Source organism: Tursiops truncatus, chromosome 11 (assembly GCF_011762595.2).
Source record: "Tursiops truncatus isolate mTurTru1 chromosome 11, mTurTru1.mat.Y, whole genome shotgun sequence".
NCBI lineage: Eukaryota > Metazoa > Chordata > Mammalia > Artiodactyla > Delphinidae > Tursiops > Tursiops truncatus.
The window spans coordinates 17421648-17444325 of record NC_047044.1 but is presented as its reverse complement, the minus strand read 5'-3'; the positions used below and the strand labels follow the sequence as shown (position 1 = coordinate 17444325).

The following is a 22678-nucleotide window of genomic DNA, read 5'->3' as shown; positions in this document are numbered from 1 at the left end:
GATTCAGTTATACATGCATATATATATGTACATTCTTCTTCTTTTTTTAAGTTATTAAGCCCCAGAATGCTTTCCAAGAAAAGCTTTCTTTTTTTAAAATAATTAATTTATTTTATTTTTGGCTGTGTTGGGTCTTCGTTGCTGCGCGCGGGCTTTCTCTAGTTGCAGCGAGTGGGGGCTACTCTTTATTCTGGTGCACAGGCTTCTCATTGCGGTGGCTTCTCTTGTTGTGCAGCATGGGCTCTAGGTGCGCGGGCTTCAGTAGTTGTGGCTTGCGGGCTCTAGAGCCTCAGGCTCAGTAGTTGTGGCTCACGGGCTTAGTTGCTCCACGGCATGCGGGATCTTCCTGGGCCAGGGCTCGAACCTATGTCCCCTGCATTGGCAGGCAGATTCTTAACCACTGTACCACCAGGGAAGCCCTATACATTCTTTTTTAAAATATTCTTTTCCATTATGGTTTATCACAGGATATTGCATATAGTTCCCTGTGCTATACAGTAGAACCTTGTTGTTTATCCGTTCTATAAGTTTGTGTCTGCTAATCCCAAGCTCGCAATCCATCCCTCCCCTACCCCCTCCGCCTTGGCAACCATAGTCTGTTCTCTATGTCCGTGAGTCTGTTTCTATTTCGTAGATAGGTTCATTTGTGTCATATTTTAGACTCCACGTGTAAGTGATACCATATGGTATTTGTCTTTCTCTTTCTGACTTACTTCACTTAGTATGATCATCTCTAGGTCCATCCATGTTGCTGCAAATGGCATTATTTCATTCTTTTTTATGGCTGAGTAGTATTCCATTGTATATGTGTACCACATCTTCTTTATCCATTCATCTGTCAGTTGACATTTAGGTTGTTTCCCTGTCTTGGCTATTGTGAATAGTACTGCTATGAACATTGGGGTGCATGTGTCTTTTTGAATTAGAGTTTTGTCTGGATATATGCCCAGGAGTGAGATTGCTGGATCATATGGTAACTCTATTATTAGTTTTTTGAGGAACCTCCATACTGTTTTCCATAGTGGCTGCATCAACTTACATTTCCACCAACAGCATGGGAGGGTTCCCTTTTCTCCACATCCTTTCCAGCATTTGTTGTTTGTAGTTTTTAATGATGGCCATTCTGACTGATGTTGAGCATTTTTTCATGGCCTTGGCCATCTGTAAGGCAGACGTTCTTTTTCTCTGGATTTCTACCCTTTCCTTTTCCTATGTAACCACTTTCTTCTTATCCACATGCATACGGCAATGCATATCTGCCACCGGTGAGCACCGCAATCCGATTTCAAGCAGGGTGGTTTTCTCCCTCCCACAGCTTTCCTGTGCTCAGAATCTTGGGAACACCCCCCCAACCCCCGACTGTCCTGCCAGCCTGGTGGCTACTGTGGTCTGGGTTTCATATGAGCTGACAGGGGATTCAAAGATGGTCTCATACCCCCTTTGCATTTTGGAAACTCAGGCCCAAAGTGAAGTGACTTGCCCAAGAACATTGAGTTAGTGGGGCGGCCAGATAGAAACCTTTGTCTCCTGACTCCTCCTAGCCCTGGCCTAATTCCAAGAAAGCAGGCTGTGACTTCTGCCCCGGAAGGTCCGGCAGAGATGATATCCTGGAGGGCGATGTCCTGCATGGGGGTGTCAGAGTACCCCACTCTGCCCCTCTCAGGGACCTGGGTGACTCTGATTCTTTGGACACTGAGGGGAAATGGGCTTGGGTCTTCTCTACCGTCTGATTAAGATGCAGCTGTCTCTCTCCCAACCTGGGGAATGGTATCCTGTTTCCCTGCCGGTGGGCATTTTCTGCCTTTATCCCTCTCCTGGCTGCTACATGGGACGTCCAGTCTGTGGCCTGCAGAGCTGCCCTGCAGGCGAATGGACTTGTTTGGCCCAGTTCCTGCTTGGTGGTAAAATCCCAGATAGGATCTTCACACCCTCCCTACGCCCAGAAAATTTGACTCTACTGCAGCTGATAAAATTGGGATGTCTGTCTGCACTAGCGTTGCTTTCTCAGTTTTATTAATCAATCATAGGAAATTAAATCAAGAAGTTCCCTGAATCCGTACTAGCCTCTCAGATACTTTTATGGGCTCTATGTTCTAATACTCTCCCTGGCTCTTTGCCTCAAAGATTTTTCTCTGCATCGTAGGAGCACAGAGCAGGCTTTCTTGGGAAAGCCTGGGAATTCATACCTCCTGGGCAAATCAGTATATATTTGCAGGTTCCGGGTCGAATCTGTGGGTGGGTGAATCCGCAGATACAGAATCCGCGGATACGTAGGCCGACTGTAAGGTACTTAAGTATCTGGGGATTTTGATATCCATGGGCGTGGGTAGGGGTGCTCTGGAAGCAATTCCCACGGAAACCGAGAGACGACTGTATTGCAATGAGGCCCAGTTTTCTTATCCGTAAATGGGTGTCTTGTGCCGGTCTTGAAGATGTTGTAAAGATGACTTGACATTATGCTTTGTGTGGAATATGTCTCCCTCAGTGTTTGGTGCTTGGGGGGTCTACACATTGCGGTGGGTGCTGTCCAGACCGCCTTCACTCCAGAGTGGCCTGTGTAGGCGTATTGCAGGGGTTTTCAAGCAGGCTGGTCATCACAGTTACCGGGGTGCTTTCAGACACTAGCACCCCCAGCACCAGATACCTGGGCCCCTCTAGACCACCCACCCATTCAAATTTCTAGAGGTGGGCCCTGCATTTCATCATTTAAAAAGGCCCCCTAAGTGCTTCTTTTGACCCTCAGCCATGTTTGGGAACCTCTGCAGGGTGGGTTTTTTTCTAATCATCTTTGACCAAGGCTATATGGTGGTGTGGTATAAATGATATGAGGGTTTAAATATTCTGGCCATGTATTGGTGCTAGATTTGGGCTCTGTTTTTCACAGCAAGTTATTTCGATGGGTTGGGATGCGTTGGGTGGGAAATGGGACAATTATAAGAAATTGTCCAGTAAGAGAAGATGTGATGCTTGACTAATTGGAAATGGAGAATTTGCTCCTACAAAGGCCTTTTTCATAGCATGAAAGTCAACTGGATTGTCTCTATTCTGGTGCCCCTGGGTTCACTTGCTAGACACAGAGGTCTGTCTCTGAGATAAAAGCTTTAAGATGGAGTTAGTCAGCTTGCAGTTTCCTATCTGTGTTGAGATGTGTGGGTGGAGTTTCTCCTCTGTCTCCCTTGCCCCTCCCCCCGCCCCCCACTCCTCTCCCTCTTCCTCTGGCTGGCTGGGTGCTGGGAGAACTCTTAATCACCTCCTGCAGGACCTTGGTGCTTGTGGAGTCAAGGAAGCCGGCTTAAATTCTGGCTCCAACCCTTACATGGCTGGAAACTTCATAAAGATGGGAACTGTTCCCAGCTCGGAACTTACCTGAGTACAGCCTGGCACTTATCGTGAGACCTTGAAATGTTTCTGTTGAGCAATGAGAAATATATCATGGTTGGGTGTAAAACGTGCCCCTTTCCCCTTCCTGGTTCTATGACCTGAGATAAGAAATTGAACCTAATCAAGTGAGCTATGGTTCTCTTCCTGATTAAAAGGGGTGTTCATATTCCTGTCCTTAGCTTTCCCAAATGAAATAGTATGTTAAGATATTTTATAAAACCACAGAGCGGTGTCACCTTCTCGCATAAGGAATGTAAGGAATGTTTTGTTGCTTGTTAGAACACTGGCATTTACTCAGAATTTTTGCTGATTGTTTGCTGTTATTTCTCTGTGTTTAACGTGGCAAATTATTTGTATGTTTCTTTTTTGCTTTCTAGTGCCCTGGGAACCCTGCTGCACCCAGGCACTTTGAAGAAGGGTGTTCTGGGAATCTCACATGGGTCCCCACCCCCACCCTGGCTACCTTTATAAGTCCATCTCCTGTGCTGTGTTGCTGGAGAGAGAAGATTGATGCCTGTGAGCCCTGGCTCTGACCAGCGGCCTCAGAGCTGCAGTGTTCACAGAAGCTAGAGGATTGTTTCTTTCTCTTTGTTCCTCAATCAGAATCAAGTGGCACGGCAGGACTTGTTTTCTGGAGTAGTTATTGACCCAAAGTGTCTTTCTTGTTACTAATTGTTGCTTCCCACTATGGTGACTGGCGAATGGGAAGGACACAAGGAGAAGATGACAAATATGCTTTGATGCCGATAAATGGGGCTGCCTTCCAGAAAAATTATTTGCATTCAGTATGTGTTTAGTTAATGGACAGTTATAGAGTGCAGTTGCTGGCATCTGTCTGCCTGTCCTTGGGGAAGGTCATAGGTCGGAAGCCGCCCACGTTTGGTCCTACTGTCACTGTGCTAGTGGGCTCTGAAGCTGGGTCATTTGTTTATGAGTCCAGGTGGACTGTTGAAAAATATATATCTGGCCAGAAACAATCTTAAACATACAGAGCGAGAATAAGTTCCTTACAGATAATTTTCGTATTTAAGCGTTGGAATAAGCATCTCTTTGTCCGTCCACCCATCCATCCATCCATCCATCCTCCATTTTGGCAAATGGTTTTTAAGCATTACTGTGTGCGAGTCTGTGCTAGGCTCTGGGGATAAGAAGTAACATAAGACACGATCCCTGTCCTCAAGGAACCAGCAGTTTGGGTGCAGGATGTTTTCCTAAATTTTAAGTCAAATTCTTTTTTTTTTTTGGTACACGGGCCTCTCACTGTTGTGGCCTCTCCCGTTGCGGAGCACAGGCTCCGGACACGCAGGCTCAGCAGCCATGTCTCACGGGCCCAGCCGCTCCGCGGCATGTGGGATCTTCCCGGACCGGGGCACGAACCCGTGTCCCCTGCATCGGCAGGCAGACTCTCAACCACTGCGCCACCAGGGAAGCCCTAAGTCAAATTCTTATTCGACACATACCTATTTTTATTTTGTTTTGGTTCTCATCTCTTTTGAACAAAGAACGGCATGTAACCATCGTGACATTCTCACTTGTTTTTATAAACCCAAGTTCTGGTTGGATTTCATGTTTTGCATAACTCTAAGCATAGTGTAAGTGCTTATGTTATTAAACAGAAAAAGAGGGAAGAAATCATAATCCAGAAAAAAAAATCAGATCTTAGGACAGCAGAAATGTATTAAGGTACCCATTGGAATTCTTAAAAGCTTTTTAAAAAACCTCATCATGTATAATATTCAAAATTGCTTTTTCAGCCTTGGGTAAACTTAAATGCAAAACATCTGAATATATTAAACTAGAAGGCCAGTTGGGTGGCAGAGAGTTCTGTCTTTCAAATTAGCACAGGGACATGCCATTACAATTAGTGATTCAGAGCATAGATTTGGAATCTGACCAACCTGGGTTTGGATCTCCATTTTGCTGCTCTCTACCTGTGTGACCTTGGGCAAGTTTCTTCATCTCTCTGAGCCTCAGTTTCCCTCTTTGTAAAATGAGAATAGCGACGGTATTCACCTGAGAGAATTATTATGAAGCTGAAGTAAGAGCAAAGATTTGCCAGGTGCTTAGCACAGGCCTGGCCTGTAGTAAATGCCCTGGAAAGTCTAGCTTTTTGATGATTATTAGGAGAAAAGGGGGTCGTTCCAAATATGTATATATAAATCTGGGCAACTTGAGGTTTTAGCGGTGGAAATGGGATACGTGATGCCTTTTGGTTTTACACAGCTAACAACCCCCTGAGAAATATTAATGTAATACTTCTCCTATAGCCCCTTTTTGCATCGTTGGTGTGACGGGCATGAATGGTGAGCTAGCTCTTTTTTGCAGCTAAAGGGTTGGTGAGTGTTTGTGCATGTAGAGAGCAGGGAGGTGAGAGAGCTTTAAGCCTCTGAGCAGTGTCATAGATTTTCAGCTAACAGGCCTGAGCTGTTAGTGTATCATTCAGGTGGGTCACCTACTCAGGTGAAATTTCTGAAATTAATTTCAACAAATCAAAAGGCAATTGGTAATTGTAGCTGACATATTTTTTATTTTTATTTATTTATTTATTTATTTATTTATTTATTTATTTGCGGTACGCGGGCCTCGCCCATTGCGGAGCACAGGCTCCGGACGCACAGGCTCAGCGGCCATGGCTCACGGGCCCAGCCGCTCCGCGGCATGTGGGATCCTCCCGGCCCGGGGCACGAACCCGTGTCCCCTGCATCGGCAGGCGGACTCTGAACCACCGCGCCACCAGGGAAGCCCGCTGACATATTTTTTAAAGGGCCAACTAGCAAGTTGGATTTTATAGTAACACTTGAGGCAAAGGGTTCGGTGTAGTGGAAATTCTTTTCACAAAAGGATCGTTTTCTTAAAAAAAAAAAAAAAAAAAGAGAGGAGGGGGGTTTCTCTTGGTGTTTTGTTTTGTTTCGTTTCCCATGGAAGGTAGTTCTATATACTGTTTATAGAGGGCTTGATCCTTTTTAAACTTTAAGGAGCACAGTTGGCCTCCATGGTAATAAATCCAGAGCCATATGGCGGCTCAGGGACCCTTAATTTATGTGCTTGACTTCTCTCCCCAAATCAGCTGGCTACTTCCTGGGATGGCGTACTTGATTGATGAGTTTCTGGCGTTTTACGCTGCTGGGATGTCTTTTGAAGTTTCTCCTATGGGCCCTGAGGTTTGCCCCTGTGAGGTGTTAATGGGTTTCCTGCCAGGGCTTTATTTGTAAGGGACGCTTGTTACAGGGGCCTCAAAGGGGCAGCTGGGGACACCAGAGTTCTTGTTCTTCTGAAGGGTTCACTTTCAGGCATTGGGTCCCCAGGCTCCCAGCTTGTATTTGGAAGACACTGCAGCATTGTTTTTATTCCTGTTCCCCAGACCACTGTTTGTTTAGTTTCTGGGGCCCCCCAGACCTTGGCAGGTATTGGTGGTGGGTGATCAGGCCCAGTCTGGGAATGTGCTGGAGCAGTGGGTCCAAGAAGAGAATTGAATCCACATGGACGGGAAAACTCCTCCCAGCAGAGGACAGCAGGGATTTACCCTGGGTAAGAAGAGATTGTGTCTTGAACAAAACAACCAAGTTCCAGCTAAACACATGCCCGGGGTTGGTCCCTGCATTGTCTCTTCCGTGGCCTGTCTGCCTCGAGGCTTTCCCCAAATTCCATTCTCTTCATCACCAGCAGAGTGGTCTTCATCCAGTGAAAACCTGTTGATGTCACTCTCCCCTTGCAGCTCCTTTCATGGTGTTAGGGGTTGAATTGGGACCTCCCGAAATTCATATGCTGAAGTCCTAACCCACAAGACCTCAGAATGTGACTGTATTTGGAGATGGAGTCTTCAAAGAGGTGATTAAGATATAAAAGGAGGGCATACAGGTGGGCCCTAATCCAATCTGACTGGTGTCCTAATAAGAAGAGATTAGGACACAGACATGCATGCTTGCAGAGGTAAGGCCGTGTGAACACACAGGGAGAAAGCAGCCGTCCACAAGCCAAGGAGAGAGGCCTCAGGAGAAACCAACCCTGCCACGACCTAGATCTTGGATCTTTAGCCTGCAGAACTGTGAGACAATACACTTCTGTGGTATAAGCCATCCAGATGGTATTTTGTTATGGCAGCCCTACCAAACTCATACACACCGGCTACGTTTGACTCGGGGATAAATTTCCAACCCCAAGGAATGTCACAGAAGGTCCTTTGTTTTCTGGCTTCTGTCCGCCTTTCTCCCCTGCCTGATGAACTGTGGATCCTTCAGCTAAAGTCAAGGGCCACCTGCCCTGTGAGGCCCTGTTAGCCCACCCTCTCTGTCCCCACACGCTTGGATCTCCCCCCAGTGCTCCTGCAGCACCAGCGCTTACCTCAGCTGCAGCTTCGTCAATCATTCTATACTTGTCTGTTGTTTTGTCTCTTTCCCACGTTAGATTCTGAGCACCTTGAGGGTACGGATTTTGTTTATCCCTTCTCCCTAACACGCAGCTCTGAACCTGGTAGTTAGTCAACATTTACTGAATCAGTTAAGATAAACCATTTTCTTAGGAAGCCCTCGTTCCCCAACCTTTGTACTGTATTGGAAGAGTTGATAAACCGTGATTCTCTATGGAGTGTTGCTAGCTTCCCACAGGTGTGTCCCCAGGTGACGATGATAAAATCAGTAATTTTAGCTAGTGTTGATCGTGCATGTTCTCTGTGCCAGATGAGCATGTACCTCATCTAACCATCCCGACACCCTTTCAAGTAAGCTTACCTTCGGATAACCTTGAGCCAACTTTCCCTAGAGGATGGTGTGGCCTTAGCTGTGAGCAAGAAGATCCGAATGTTAAAGGCTTCCAGGTCCTTCCTGGCAGGACTTGATGCCCAAAGCAGAATTTTCTGAAGATGCTCAATCGCGTAGCAAAATTTCCGTGAAACTGGTGAGAACGTGAAACCTCCTTGAACTCACTCTTCCTTTGAAAATGTAGGGAGGAATTGCTTTCAGTGAAAGCTCTGTTCACTAGAACTGTCATTAATTCCCTGGGCAGCCTGCCGCTTGGGAGCTGGCTCTTCTCCCTGCCACTTTTTGGATGTGGAAACTGAGACCTGGAGAAATTTCTGATACTTTGTCGGGTCCTAAGAAAAGTTAGCGAGTGAACCAGCCTCTGTGCTGCTTTTCCTTTCAGATAGAATTTTAAATTCACTCCTCACTCTTGGTACTCTTGGGACTTTTTAGTTGTACTTGACTTTGAAAACTGGTGAAAGAAGAATGACGACTTAGCTGTTTTTCGATTGAGTGCACTTGACAGCATTTCCTTGTGCTGCTGTGTCCCCGGGACTGACTTTGCAATTCTTTCTGAATTGTACCACTGAGGGGAACCGCACGTACCTTTTGGAAGGGAAGTGAGAAGATTAAAGAAGTGTAGAAATGCAATAAGCCTGTTGCTGGGCTTAGAGGACCTCAGTCTAGCATTGAGAGACCCAACTTAGGTGAAGAAATAGCTGTGTCTGCAGCACTTCAGCAGCATTCCTGTTTCACTGTAGTGCTCAGATCAACCCTGCAGAGGAAATGAGATTTAAACGGAGAGGTGGCAGAGTCTCTAACTGAGCTTCCTTGAATCTGGGGAAGGAGGCAAAGGGCAGGCTGATCTCCCAGAGACTGAAATGGCCAAGGGCAGCCAAGGAGTTGTGGCCACTCCTCCTTGGCTGGAGAGCTTAAGGCTGCCCTCAGTCTTTGGAAGTTGGTCAGATTCCTTCCTTGGTTCAGGTTGACTGGTTGTGTGGCAGGGAGGTGTTATATATATATATATATTTTTTTTTTTTCTTTGAAGTATAGTTTACAATGTTGTGTTAGCTTCAGGTGTGCAGCAAAGTGATTCAGTTTTATTATATATATATAGAGAGAGAGAGAGAGAGAGACAGATAGATATATATATATAGATACAGATATTCTTTTTCAAATTCTTTTCCATTATAGGTTATAGTTCTCTGTGCATGGAGGTGTCATATTCTAACCTGTGGAATTTGGCTGCCTTGTTCAATCAGCCCCTGCCATTTGCTTAACAAGTGATTTCTCCCTCGGGCCCCAGCGTCCTCCATGGCAAAATGAAGATAACCATGGTACCTACTTTATAGGGGTGCATATGGATTAAATGAGATAATGCATGTAAAGTATATAGCATTATACCTGGCACAGAGTTTTATCAGTTCAGCTGTTTTGAGAGGCTCAAAATAATAATTGCTTTAAAAAAATGAAAGTTGGGCTTCCCTGGTGGTGCAGTGGTTGAGAGTCTGCCTGCCGATGCAGGGGACACGGGTTCGTGCCCCAGTCTGGGAAGATCCCACATGCCGCGGAGCGGCTGGGCCCGTGAGCCATGGCCGCGGAGCCTGCGCATCCGGAGCCTGTGCGCCACAACGGGAGAGGCCACAACAGTGAGAGGCCCGCATACTGCAAAAAAAAAAAAAAAAGTTAATTTCTCTCTGAAATATGGCCAGGGTAGAGGGCCCAGGAGGCTTATAGAAGTCCCACAATGATCAGGGACTAAGCTTCTTTTACCTTGTTGCATTGCTATCCTTAATATGTGCCTTCTGTCTCATGGTCCAAGATGGCTGCTTTAGTTCCTACCATCATTTTCTACATTCCAGCCAGGAAGGGGAAAAGGGAAGTGGAGGGTGTGGTCTGAAGGTTGCCCACTGTCTCATCCCATTGGTGAGAGCTTAGTCATATGACCACGTTATTCAAAAGTGAGTTAGGGAAATTTTAGTCTTTAACTGGTACCTAACTAAAAGCTCTATTACTATGTAAAAAAGAGAGATTGGATACTAGGGAACGACTGGCAGTTTCTGTTCAAGAGGTAGGTGTTCAATAAATGTTATTATCACCACCACCATCATTACCAGTCATCACGGTCATCATTTCTGATCTTAGCCTATAAGATCATCCTCCAGGAACTCATGTACTAATTAATTTGCCCCTTATTTTCCATTTTAGACCATCTTGGCTTGTACTTTGTTCCATTGCACAATTTGTTCCATGTCCATGTACTTCTGACCCCCCTTTTTCTTGTGTGTGTGTGTGTGTGTGTGTGTGTGTGTGTGTGTGTGTGTGGTACGCGGGCCTCTCACTGTTGTGGCCTCTCCCGTCGCGGAGCACAGGCTCTGGACGCGCAGGCTCAGCGGCCATGGCTCACGGGCCCAGCTGCTCCGCGGCATGTGGGATCTTCCCGGACCGGGGCACGAGCCCGTGTTCCCTGCATCGGCAGGCGGACTCTCAACCACTGCTCCACCAGGGAAGCCCTTCTGACCCCTTTTTATACCTAGAGGTTGGCAATGTAACCACAGCCCTCCAATATCTGTGTGACAGAAATTGATATTGAAGCTGGTGAAGACACTGACGGTTTAGGAATGGGGGAGACGAGAGCATAAAATCTTAATAATCCATTTGGCAGCTTAACTAAAATATTGCAGGAGAAGTTGATGAAACGAAGAAAACAGTCTAAATGCAGGTTAAGAATTTGTTTTACTTTTAACCACTTCCACTCAAATGTTTGTGGGCCCGTACTAAAGATGCCTTGAATCTCCACGGAGTTCTTCTCATGGCATTAGTCTCGCTGTCCAGCCTCCTGACTCTCCTTTGGGGATTCCAAGATGCAACAGGCTCAAAATCCTTGTCCCTGGAAAGATGTGGAAGCCGAGTTTCTTTTAATTCAGAAGCACTTAAAAAAAATGAGGGGATTTGTTCCGTAGACCCTTATTCATGATTTAAATGCTCTGCAATAGTCTTTTCTGGTAGAGGTGGTTCATTGAGAAATCACATGGACTTTGGACTCAAAGTCCAAAGTCTTGAGGAAGACGGATGCCACTTTGCTGCTATAAATCTCAGTGAGGCTAATTTAATGGAGCTCTGGCTAGCCTTCATGGTTTCCATGAACCACGTCTCACCTCCATCATTTGTCTCCTCCTTTAAAAAATACTGTGTCAGAAAGTGACATTTTTTTCTCCTAGGAGGAATTGTGCCAAGATTATAACCTTGCTTCTTTCTACCAAGTCACTTATCTTGAAAGATGATGGGCCATGGAGACAAGGGACTGGGATATCTTCGGACAGAAGCATTGATGTCATCATCATTTTTTTTTTACTCTCGCTCATCCATTTCTCCTCTCAGCCCCCGTTGATGCTCCCTGAGAAATCTCTTGGTAATTCCTCTCCATTATGTTCCTTCTGTTACTGTTCTAGTCAGTCCTTCGGCATCCCTTGCCAGGACTGGTGCAGTAGTCTCCCAGTTTCCCTGCCTCCTGCCTCTCGCCCATCCCATGTGTGTTCTCCCAGCATAGATCTGGCTGAGTCACGTTCTTGGTTATAGATAGTCGCTTTTCTTTCCATTGCAATCAGTGGCACAGAGTCAGCCTTCCTTGGCATGGGGTCCAAGGCCAGGCCATTACTATGGTTGTCTGCTAGTGTGTCAATAACAGGCAGAATAGTTAGCATGATGGTAGGTATTCTTTTTTTTTTTTTAATAAATTTATTTACTTATTTATTTTTGGTTGAGTTGGGTCTTTGTTGCTGGGTGCGGGCTTTCTCTAGTTGCGGCGAGCGGGGGCTACTCTTCGTTGAGGTGCGTGGGCTTCTCATTGCGGTGGCTTCTCTTGTTGCGGAGCACAGGTTCTAGGCATGCGGGCTTCAGTAGTTGTGGCTCGTGGGCTCTAGAATGCAGACTCAATAGTTGTGGCACGGGCTCATTTGCTCTGTGGCATGTGGGATCTTCCCGGACCAGGGCTTGAACCTGTGTCCCCTGCATTGGCAGGTGGATTCTTAACCACTGCGTCACCAGGGAAGCCTGGTAGGTATTCTGTATAATCCTCTTTTACAGTAGAAGAAATGGAGGCTAGGGAGTTTAGGTAACCTACCTCATGACACCTGCTAAAAAGTAGTGAAATCAGAATTGGTCTCCAGAACTGGTGCTCAAGCTTCATGTCATGCGTTGGACTCATTTCTTTCTGGCCTTTCTCTGGCCAGCTCCTTTCCGCACGCCCTGGCTTCCAGCCCCACTAATCGCCTTTCACGCCTGCCTTGTTGCCTTGAACGGCAAGCCCTGGATGTTGGCCATGTCACCGTGTCTGTGCCTTTGCCTTTGCAGCTCCTTCTGCCAAGAGTACCTTCCCTGGCCTTTTTGACCAGCAAAGTTTTCCTTCAGGGTCTAGTTCACAGCCTCCTCTATGAGGATTCACCCCTCCCCCTCCTATTATGTAAATGAGTCAAAGATGGCCACTGTGTATTGGCCCCAAGGTTTTTATTTCTCCACTGCAGGCTGAGACCCTTGAGCTCAAAAACCTGCTGGTGCCAAATGCAAACTTTTACACATCCAGTTGCTTTAAAAATAGGCCAGACAAGCAGATTTTTAGCCATTTAGGGTCTGTCTGCCTGCTTTGCATACCCTGTGAAACTGCACCCAGCATCTGTTGGTCGTTGGTAGGATGGAGCTGTGTGGTTCTAAAACCCCAAGCTGCTACTGCCCTTTGGAACTCTGTGACTCAAAGCCTCCCCCGACTACTGCTGAATGGCATCCCTTAGACAAGTAAGCCTCCTCTGGAGTTCCCTCGTCCTCCCTCGCTTCTGAATGGTGGACCCTGAGCCGAGCCTCTGGTTGGTCTCCTGCTGTGAGGGACATCCCTTCCCAGTAAAGCTTGTCGTGGGTCTCTCGTGTTCATATCTTTTTCCTTGATCGTCCCCCAAATCACTTGAACCCCTACACCCCCGAAAGATTTGATCACTCTTTTATGAGTTCCCATGATATTTTTTGAACCTGCCTCCGTTACTGTACTCATTGCATCCTGCCCCAGTTGGCCCTGCATCACAGACCAAGAATCAAGGGAGCCTAGGGGCCCTGAGTTCAGAACTGAAAGAAGTTTCACCCGTGAACATGATCGCGCTTTCCCATCATTATAGACCCATTTATTGTTTTGCACTTAATCACACTTCACCTTGACGTCCAGTATAAAAGTGTCGGTATTTTGTGAAATAGTAGGGGTAAGTCTCATGAGTTTAATTTTCCCTGATTCAGAAAAAGTAATGACCGTTGGAAATACATTGAGTAGGAAGGATGGCTAAAATTTAGAGCACTTTTCATCAAGTCTTATTTTGATGGTTGTGTGTGTCCCGCCTCCTCTTTTATCTAGTTTGCCAACAAAAACAGAATAAATAGAATAAATAAACAAGGGGGAGGGTTACTGGCATTACGAAAGGATTCTTAACACAGTTCCTTCCCAGTTGTGCTCCCCTAAGACACTGAAGTGCTGGCTCGTGGATCGGTAGGGCTTGGTGGGGAGAACGGAAACGCAGGAGCCAGCGGCAAATGCCGAACAATATGCAGTGACATGGAAGTGCTCTGAAATGGCCTGCAGGTCACATGCAGCTTTTCCAGATAAGCCTTTTTGGTTCTAGCTCACGTCCTGTTGATATAACTCTCCATCGGGTTGGCCCAAGGCTGGCAATATGAAGGCATTTCTTTGGCTTTCTTCTTTTATTTATTTTTTGCTTTTAATTGTGCAGCAGTTTTTTCCTAGTTTTATTGAGAAATCATTGACATACATCACTGTATAAGTTTAAGTTGTACAACAGGATGGTTTGATTTACATATATTGTGAAACGATTACCACGACAGGTTTAGTTAACGTCCATCATCCCATAGAGACAGAATAAAGAAAAAGAAAAACGATTTCTCCTTGTGATGAGAACTCTTAGGACCTGTTCCCTTAACAACTTTCCTATGTGTTCTACAGCAGGGTTAGCCATAGTCATGTTATATCTCTAGTACTTACTTAAAACTGCAAGTTTGTACCTTTGGACCACCTTCCTCCAATCCCCCCTCCACCCCACCCAAGGCATTTCTTTTTTTTTTTTTTTAAAGATTTTTTGGATGCGGACCATTTTTAAAGTCTTTATTGAATTTGTTACAATATTGCTTCCGTTCTATGTTTTGGTTTTTTGGCTGCGAGGCATGTGGGATCTTAGTTCCCTGGCCAGGGATCGAACCTGCACCCCCTGCATTGGAAGGCAAAGTCCCAACCACTGGACCACCAGGGAAGTCCCCAAGGCATTTCTTTAGAATGAAACTAAAATGTACTCTCCCCCCAACCCTTTAAATGGGATTAAAGTTACCCCATAATAAAAGGAAGGTCTTGGGTTAGTAGAAATGCTCTTTAAAAAAACAAAACAAAACCCCCAAAATCCTAAAATGTGGTTATCTTGGCATTTGGCAGGGTGCATTTTGAAGAACTGAGTTCTTTTTTCCTTCAGAATTATGAATGTGATAGTGATATAACTTGTTTTAAATAAATTTATTTTATTTATTTATTTTGACTGCGTTGGGTCTTCGTTGCTGCACGTGGGCTTTCTCTAGTTGTGGTGAGCAGGGGCTACTCATCATTACGGTGCTCGGGCTTCTCATTGTGGCTTCTCTTGTTGCAGAGCTCGGGCTCTAGGCACATGGGCTCAGTAGTTGTGGCACGTGGGCTCAGTAGTTGTGGCTCGCAGGCTCAGTAGTTGTGGCGCACGGGCTCTAGAGCTCAGGCTCGGTAGTTGTGGCACACGGGCTTAGTTGCTCCGTGGCATGTGGGATCCTCCCGGAGCAGGGCTCGAACCCATGTCCCCTGCATTGGCAGCCGGATTCTTAACCACTGCGCCACCAGGGAGGTCCTATGATAAAACGTTTTAAGGGCAAATAAACTTATTGAGCCAATCAACTTATTAAAAATTTCTGTGACCAGTTGGGTTTCTTGGTTGAGAGTATCTTTATTAAGGAGGAAGAACAGGAAAATGAGTGTCGAGGGCCGTTCTTTTCATCCCCGTTTTCTTTGATGGCGTGATAGACACCACACACGAAGACGTGGCCCTGAAACAGTGTGTGGTTTCCCTAGCGATTCTCAAGATGTAGCTTCTTAACTCTGCTTCCCTCAGAGCCAGGGAAATCGAGCAGGAACACATTACGACGATATTTCTCCAAGTGGCAATTAGTCACTTGCCGCTCACGGCTTCTCTTTTAGTAATTTCCATCTCGCTGAACTTTTTGCTTAGCACGGAGTGACTTTTAAATTCGTTTTGATCACATTAGAAACACATATCTGAGGGTTGCCGGGTGGGTGGATTTCAGCTGATCGCGTGGAGGATGTGAGAGAAACTGTTGTCGTCTTTGTGTTTCCTTCCAGGAAGGAAGGCTTCGGGGGGTAGTCCAGTACTGGCTCTGCGTGGTTCTGCAGTGCTCATCTCCAGTCTGCCAGATTAAAGAACGGGATGAATGTGTCGATTGATTTCTTGGGAGCTTTTGTTTTGATTATTTGCATACTGGCTTATTAAGATTTTTTATTTTATTAAGGAGCTCAATTATTCTTTGTTCCTAGAAGCCACCCATCTTCATTAGGCAATTTAAGATGTGAATTATACATTTTTTAGAGAGTAGCTAATTAGGGTAAAACCTGACACCTTTGCATTTCCATAAAACATCTTTCTGCAGCAAAGAAGTGAGAAGACTACACCGTACTGAGTTGTAAAATCACTTCTGGTGGGAGCTATTTCTTTTTGTAAGAAAACTTGTAAATGTGAAAAGATGGCACGTTATGCCTTCTCAGCCTCTTTTCAGAGGCTTCACTGCCCTTTGGAGTCTGTGGGCTGTTAACAGTCCAGGGGCTCTCTCCTTGACATCCCCATAGAGACTCCCTCATCCTCCTGGACTTCGGGGTGGATTGGGGTTAGGAAGACAGGAGTCTAAAGATGTCAGAGTCTGACACTCTCTCCTGTTCAGGTGGCAGCTTGCGTTTGGGAGTGTCTGTCCTTGGCGCTCCATCCGTCATCCTGCACTGGGTCTGAACTGCAAACTGTCTCGGCACCATAGGATCTTAATGTCTGGGTGTTCTAACCTGCCCATCCCGACGAGGCCTGCATGTCCTCAAACCTCAGGGCCAGATCTCACACTGACTCTGTGCTGCATTCCAGAAACCATGTGGAATGTTGCTTACCTAGAGGAACATAAACCTTACATTGTGGGATGGAAGCATTTGAAAATATCTTCTCCTCTCCTATTGCCAAGGTGGCTCAATGTGCAGTAAAATTAAACCCATATGGGTACGCTGAGCAGATGGGGAGCTCTGGAGGGGTTGGAAAGTACGTTGCCTTATGTATCTGTGATGACACTCACTTACCCAGAGGGAACCTCAGAGTTATAAACCGGGGCATTATTGCCTAAACAGGATCATGTATTCATTTATGGTGCTATAGAAAATTAATTTATACATATACATATGAAAGAGATCTTAGCTCTGGATTCACTGTTAATAATCAGATGCATTTTAGAATCCCACATACAGTTAGATGGTGAAGGACAATTCTTTTTATTATATTACATTAACTTTCCTTTATGACATCTATTAGTTCAGCTCTTTTCAGTGGTAGGTCAGCAGTATTTAGAGCGATGTACATTAGAAGTGGGGGAGAGACTGTAATTTGATAAAGCATACCAATTCAGTTTGTCATATATATATATATATATATATATAAAAAGGCAGAGAGTAAAGCTGGACAAGTCTTCTGGACCAGTAGGGACCAGATGGGCTGGGAAGGCATCTTAGGGACATAGGTTCTGAAAGGCTGAGAAATGATGCCTTGGGGTTCATGAAAAGTGATAGTGGGTACTTTCTCACATCCTTTTGGGCCAGAGTAAGACCATTTAATTTAAGTCTGGTGTTGGTGTCCATAAACCCAGGATGTAAGTCTAATGAGGCCAATCTCTCCTTCATATAGAGCGGTCCGTGAGTTTATGGCCTTTGTCGCTTGGGAAGGGCTCCTACTCAGACACGTGGTCTGAAGACCACCAGCATCACCGTTGTTAGATATTAGAAATGCAGAATCTCGGGCCTCGCCTGCCCATGTCATGTCCTTGTATAAACTGCTTGCACCTCTGCATCGCCGTCCTTCCCTGTTATCCACAGTAGCCCACCACGTATCACTTTCTGCCTTGCATGGCAAGGAGTCCAGATTTGGGATCATGACAACTGCACTTACCTTGGCTTTGCTGCTTGAAAGCCATGTCACGTCCCTCTGCCTTGCTTTCCTCATCTGTAAAGTGGAGAGAGCAGCAACGACCTCATTGGGATTTTTCAAGCATTAAGAGAATATTTGTAAAATACTCACCCAAGAGCTAGGCAGGTAGTACGTGGTGGTTATTAGTGCGGCAGTGGTGATATTCATGGCCTATTTCCCTTGCTGATGGTACGTACGTGCCTTTGAAAGAGGCTTCCCGTCTGCTTCATCTTTGTTTTCTTCTGTGCCCCTTCTCTGTGCCTGGAACCTATTTGATGGATGACGGAGTTGTTGTCTAGCGCTAGCATTAAAATCCTTGGTCTTTGGAAAATTCGGTTTGAGTGAGAGACAGCAGTCCTGATAACTTTAGCTCCACGGGGAGCATTCTAGAAGCCTGCCTATTATGAGACAGCGCCTTTGCTGTCAGGTCCGGGCAAGTCCACGACTGCTCTTTGGGTGCATACCACATTGCACACAGGTGTGTGGAACGAAAAGGAGTAGTTGCTGAGAAAAGGCCAGCTCACAGTTTCCATCATCATGTCACTTTGGAATGAGATGGAAAATGCAGAGCCTGAATACATGTTAAATTGGCTTAAATTGCATATCAATTTGGGAAAATGTCATCTTGGAATGGGGTGTGGTTGTGAGACACAGAAGCTCTAAAACAACAGATCCTAGCGTGGTGGGCTAGGGTTGACCCTGGACACAGCCAACCAGTCAGGTGGGACTTTTAATCACAGGCATCCCGAGGGCCCAGAATTGAATTAGCACTGGTCTTGCAATAGTCACATGGGCTTCTCATCATATTAGGGGATAATGAGGTCAAGTATTAACTGGTTGGGCTCTGAGGTCTAATGACCTGGCTTGAAATCTTAGCTCTGTCTTCTAGCAGCCAGATCACTGAATCTCACTAAATAGATGAATTTATGCCCTGCCTGGTCGCTGATGTTTTGAGTTGGCTGAGCAATAGACATTTAAAAAAATCTTTAAGAATGGCTATCATCAAAAAGTCTACAAACCATGAATGCTGGAGAGGGTGTGGAGAAAAGGAAACCCTCTTGCACTGTTGGTGGGAATGTAAATTGGTGCAGCCACTATGGAAAACAGTATGGAGGTTCCTTAAAAAATGAAAAATAGAGCTACCATATGGCCCAGCAATCCCATTCCTGGGTATATGTGTGAGAAAGACGAAAGCTCTAATTTGAAAAGATACATGCACCCCAATGTTCATAGCAGCACTATTTACAATAGCTAAGACATGGAAACAACCTAAATGTCCATTGACAGATGAATGGATAAAGAAGGTGTGGTACATATACACAATGGAATATTACTCAGCCATAAAAAGGAATGAAATAATGCCATTTGCAGCAACATGGATGGACCTAGAGATGATCATACTAAGTGAAGTAAGTCAGACAGAGAAAGACAGATATCATATGATACCACTTATATGTGGAATCTAAAAAATAATAAATACAAATGAACTTATTCACAAAACAGAAACAGACTCACAGATATAGAAAACAAACTTATGGTTTCCAAAGGGGACGGGGTGGGGGATAGATTGGGAGTATGGGGTTAACAGATGCACACTACCATATATGAAATAGATAACAAGGATTTACTGTATAGCACAAGGAACTATATTCAATACCTTGTAATAAACTATAATGGAAAAGAATTATTAAAAAAGAATATCTATATATATATGTATAGCTGAACCACTTTGCTGTATACCTGAACTTAACACAATATTGTAAATCAACTATACTTGAATAAAAAACCTGTTAAAGGCATTTTTAATTTTGGAGTAGCTTTAGATTTAGAGAATAGTCAGTGTGGATAGTGAAGATAGTACAGAGTTGCCGTAGACCCCCGACCCAGTTTCCCCTATATTATGTGGTACACTTGTTATAACCAATGAACCTACATCGGTACATTATCATTAACTGAAGTCCATACTTTATTTCGATTTCCTTAGTTTTTGCCTCATGTTGTTTTCCTGGTCCAGGATCCCATTCATGAGACCACATTACATTTAATTGTCACGTCTTCTTAGGCATGTGACTGTGACAGGTTCTCAGACATGCCTTGTTTTTGGTGACCCTGACCATTTTGAGGCATACCTATATTTTGCAGAATACCCCTCAGTTGGGATTTGTCTGATGATTTTCTCATGAATTGACTGGGGTTTTGGGATTTGGGGAGGAACACCACAGAGGTAAAGTGCCATTGTCCTCACATCATATCAAGGGTACGTACGCTCAACATGACGTAACTGTGGATGTTGACCTTGAGCGCCTGGCCGAGCTAATGTTTGTCAAGTTTCTCCATTAGAGAGTTGTCTCTGCTCACCCGCCTTTCCATACTGTGTTCTTTGACAGGGAGTCATTATACTTAGGAGTATGTTCCAATACCTTTATCCAGCACTTTCTACATCCCACATCTTATTAAAATCCACCCTATTTCTTTCCGCCACTAGGTTGTAATTTCCTTTATGGAAAGAAACATGGCTGATTTGTATAAACATTATAGGTCAGTTGGCCAGATTACTTGACATTTGGGATTTCCTGATTTCCAATCCTTGGTCTTTGGAAAATTCGGTTTGAGTGAGAGATGGCAGTCCTGATAACTTTATCTTATATAATATTATATATATTACCCCAGTTCAGTATTATGGTATCCATCGTTGGGACTCTTTACTGTCTGTATTTTGAGAAATGCTGATTTTTGAGTAATGGAGGCCTAAGGAGTTCACAATAATGACAATGGAAGCTCACACCTACACATACTTCTTAAGTGCCAGACACAGTGTTAGCCTTTAACACATGCTAACTTTTTGACCTTATAAAGCAGCCACTATTACTGTCCTCATTTTACAGATGAAAAAAGCGAGGCACAGAGCATTGTAGTGCTCAGAGAAATATTGCCCCAGGTTGTACAGCTAGTAAACTACAGAGCTGGGCAATGGCATTTGGAGAGCAAAAACTTATCTGTGTGTTTGCTAACTGTCCTTCCCTGCTATCCACACGAGCCAATAACTCCAGTATCCCTTTCCTCCTGTGACAGCAGAGAGTCTAGGCTTTGGAGCAGAACAGCCCTGCATTTATTCCTGGCTCCAGCACCTACCCGCTGTGTGACCTTGGGCAAGTTATTTCCCTTCTCTGTCTCTGCTTTCATAAAATGCAGATAATAATAATATTGGTACCTCCCTGAGAGCTTTGATAAGATAATGCAAGTAAAGCACCAAACCTAGCATTTAGCATGTATTACAAATACAAGTGCCATGTTTTCTGAATTAAAAGTAGGGAAACACAGATGAAAAACTGTGTCAGTTTAGGGACGATAGATGAACTATTTAAAGTAGGGATCATCTCCTAAAAGTAGGATGGCTGCCCAGTGGAATTATAAGATACTCATAAAGAAGGTGGAGGAGCTCAACGGGACTGAGAAGCTGGGACAAGTCAGGACCTGCGTCGTTCGGGAGGGACGTATCTCAAGACCATCTCATATACCCCAAAATTGTCAGCCATAATAGCATAATACATAGTAAAGCATAAACTGAAAAAAGTTATCTTTTCAGACTCTTAACAGTTATCTAAATACAGGAGTAAAGGTCACAAATAACGTTAATAAGTAAAGCTTGTCGTTAAAGTGACCTATGTTTTAAAATGTTATTGCAATTTAAGATCCATAAGAGGAATATAGATAGGTAGCATCTCAGATTTAGGGAAAGTCACTATTTTTAAGCTAAGGACTATCAGTTCCTAGACTTTTAAATTTTAACTTTGCTTCTATCAATAGCTCTGGCAGGCAGCTTTTCAGGGAGAGCCATATTTTTGCAAAGAAAGGATAAAAAGAAGAGAGAATATGTAAGAGATAAGAAACCCCAGGCCATCGCCAGGTGACCGGAGGCCACACTCCTGGCCTTTTCCACTGTCACCTGGATGCTCTTGACTCAGATTCATGCCTCAGGAAAATCAGAAACAATTCACATGTCAACATGTCAAGGACCTTTTGGGGAAAGTTGCAAATGGGTAAACGACAGTGTCTGGTCTGGGAATGCTAAGTCTCCATCCTCTCTAATTATAAAGCTAATGGGAATTGGAGACAAGGGCTGCAGATGGCCTGCGGTTGGCCAGGAAGAATTTTGATGCCCTAAAATGGCACATGTTTTCATCCTGGAAACATGGTCTTATCTATTCGTGTGTGTGTTGGACTGAAGCAGTGGAATGGAAATTGAACTTACCTCTAAGATGTTGCTTCCTGAGTTAAGGTTGAAATCAGTGCAGAAAAATACTTTTTCATCTGCCATGTTTTGAGAGCAAAAGCAAAGAGCCAGTGACAGAGCTTCTGAATGACTTTTAAAGGAAGACCTGGCATCCCTGAAGTATCCAATACACTAGCTTCTAAGAACAAGGATCAAAGTGAGACACACAAATTTTTGTTCCACAGAATGTTTTCAGAGTAAGAAAAGGCTCTGGGATTATATCCAGCAGCACTTTTCGGATTTGTTTTGTTTTAAACACACACACACACACACAGGCACACACAGTTAAAAAGTTTTCATCTGCCCTGGTCGTGCTGTCCTCCTTTGGTGATTAATTGTGAGTCTTTGGCTTTGTTCTGTAGATGCCAGAGCTCTTGAAGTTGATGTACACAGAGTGGTATCAACCTACAGAGTGATTCCTCACAAGGCTGAGAAGTCAACATCTTAAATGACAATCTGTCTTAACATCCCTTTTGGGAGTTTCTTCTCAGTGTCTGCAAGACCCTTCCCATTCTCAAAGTGGTCCATGTTCAGGTGGGAATGTAAACTGATACAGCCGCTTTGGAGAACAGTATGGAGGTTCCTTAAAAAACTAAAAATAGAACTACCATACGACCCAGCAATCCCACTACTGGGCATATACCCTGGGAAAACCATAATTCAAAAAGAGTCATGTACCACAGTGTTCATTGCAGCACTATTTACAATAGCCAGGACATGGAAGCAACCTAAGTGTCCACTGACAGATGAATGGATAAAGAAGATGTGGCACATATATACAATGGAATGTTACTCAGACATGAAAAGAAACGAAATTGCGTTATTTGTAGTGAGGTGGATGGACCTAGAGTCTGTCATATAGAGTGAAGTAAGTCAGAAAGAGAAAAACAAATACCATATGCTAATGCATGTATATGGGATCTAAAAGAAAAAAAGGTTCTGACGAACCTAGGGGCAGGACAGGAATAAAGACGCCAACGTAGAGAATGGACTTGAGGACA

The 22678-nt window shown here is 44.6% G+C and overlaps 1 protein-coding gene across 4 annotated transcripts in view; it reads left to right on the top strand.

The window, feature by feature from the left end:
* CHST11 (carbohydrate sulfotransferase 11) overlaps positions 1-22678 on the top strand; it is a 286833-nt gene that overhangs the window by 58720 nt on the left and 205435 nt on the right. The gene's annotated exons all lie outside the window — the stretch shown is intronic.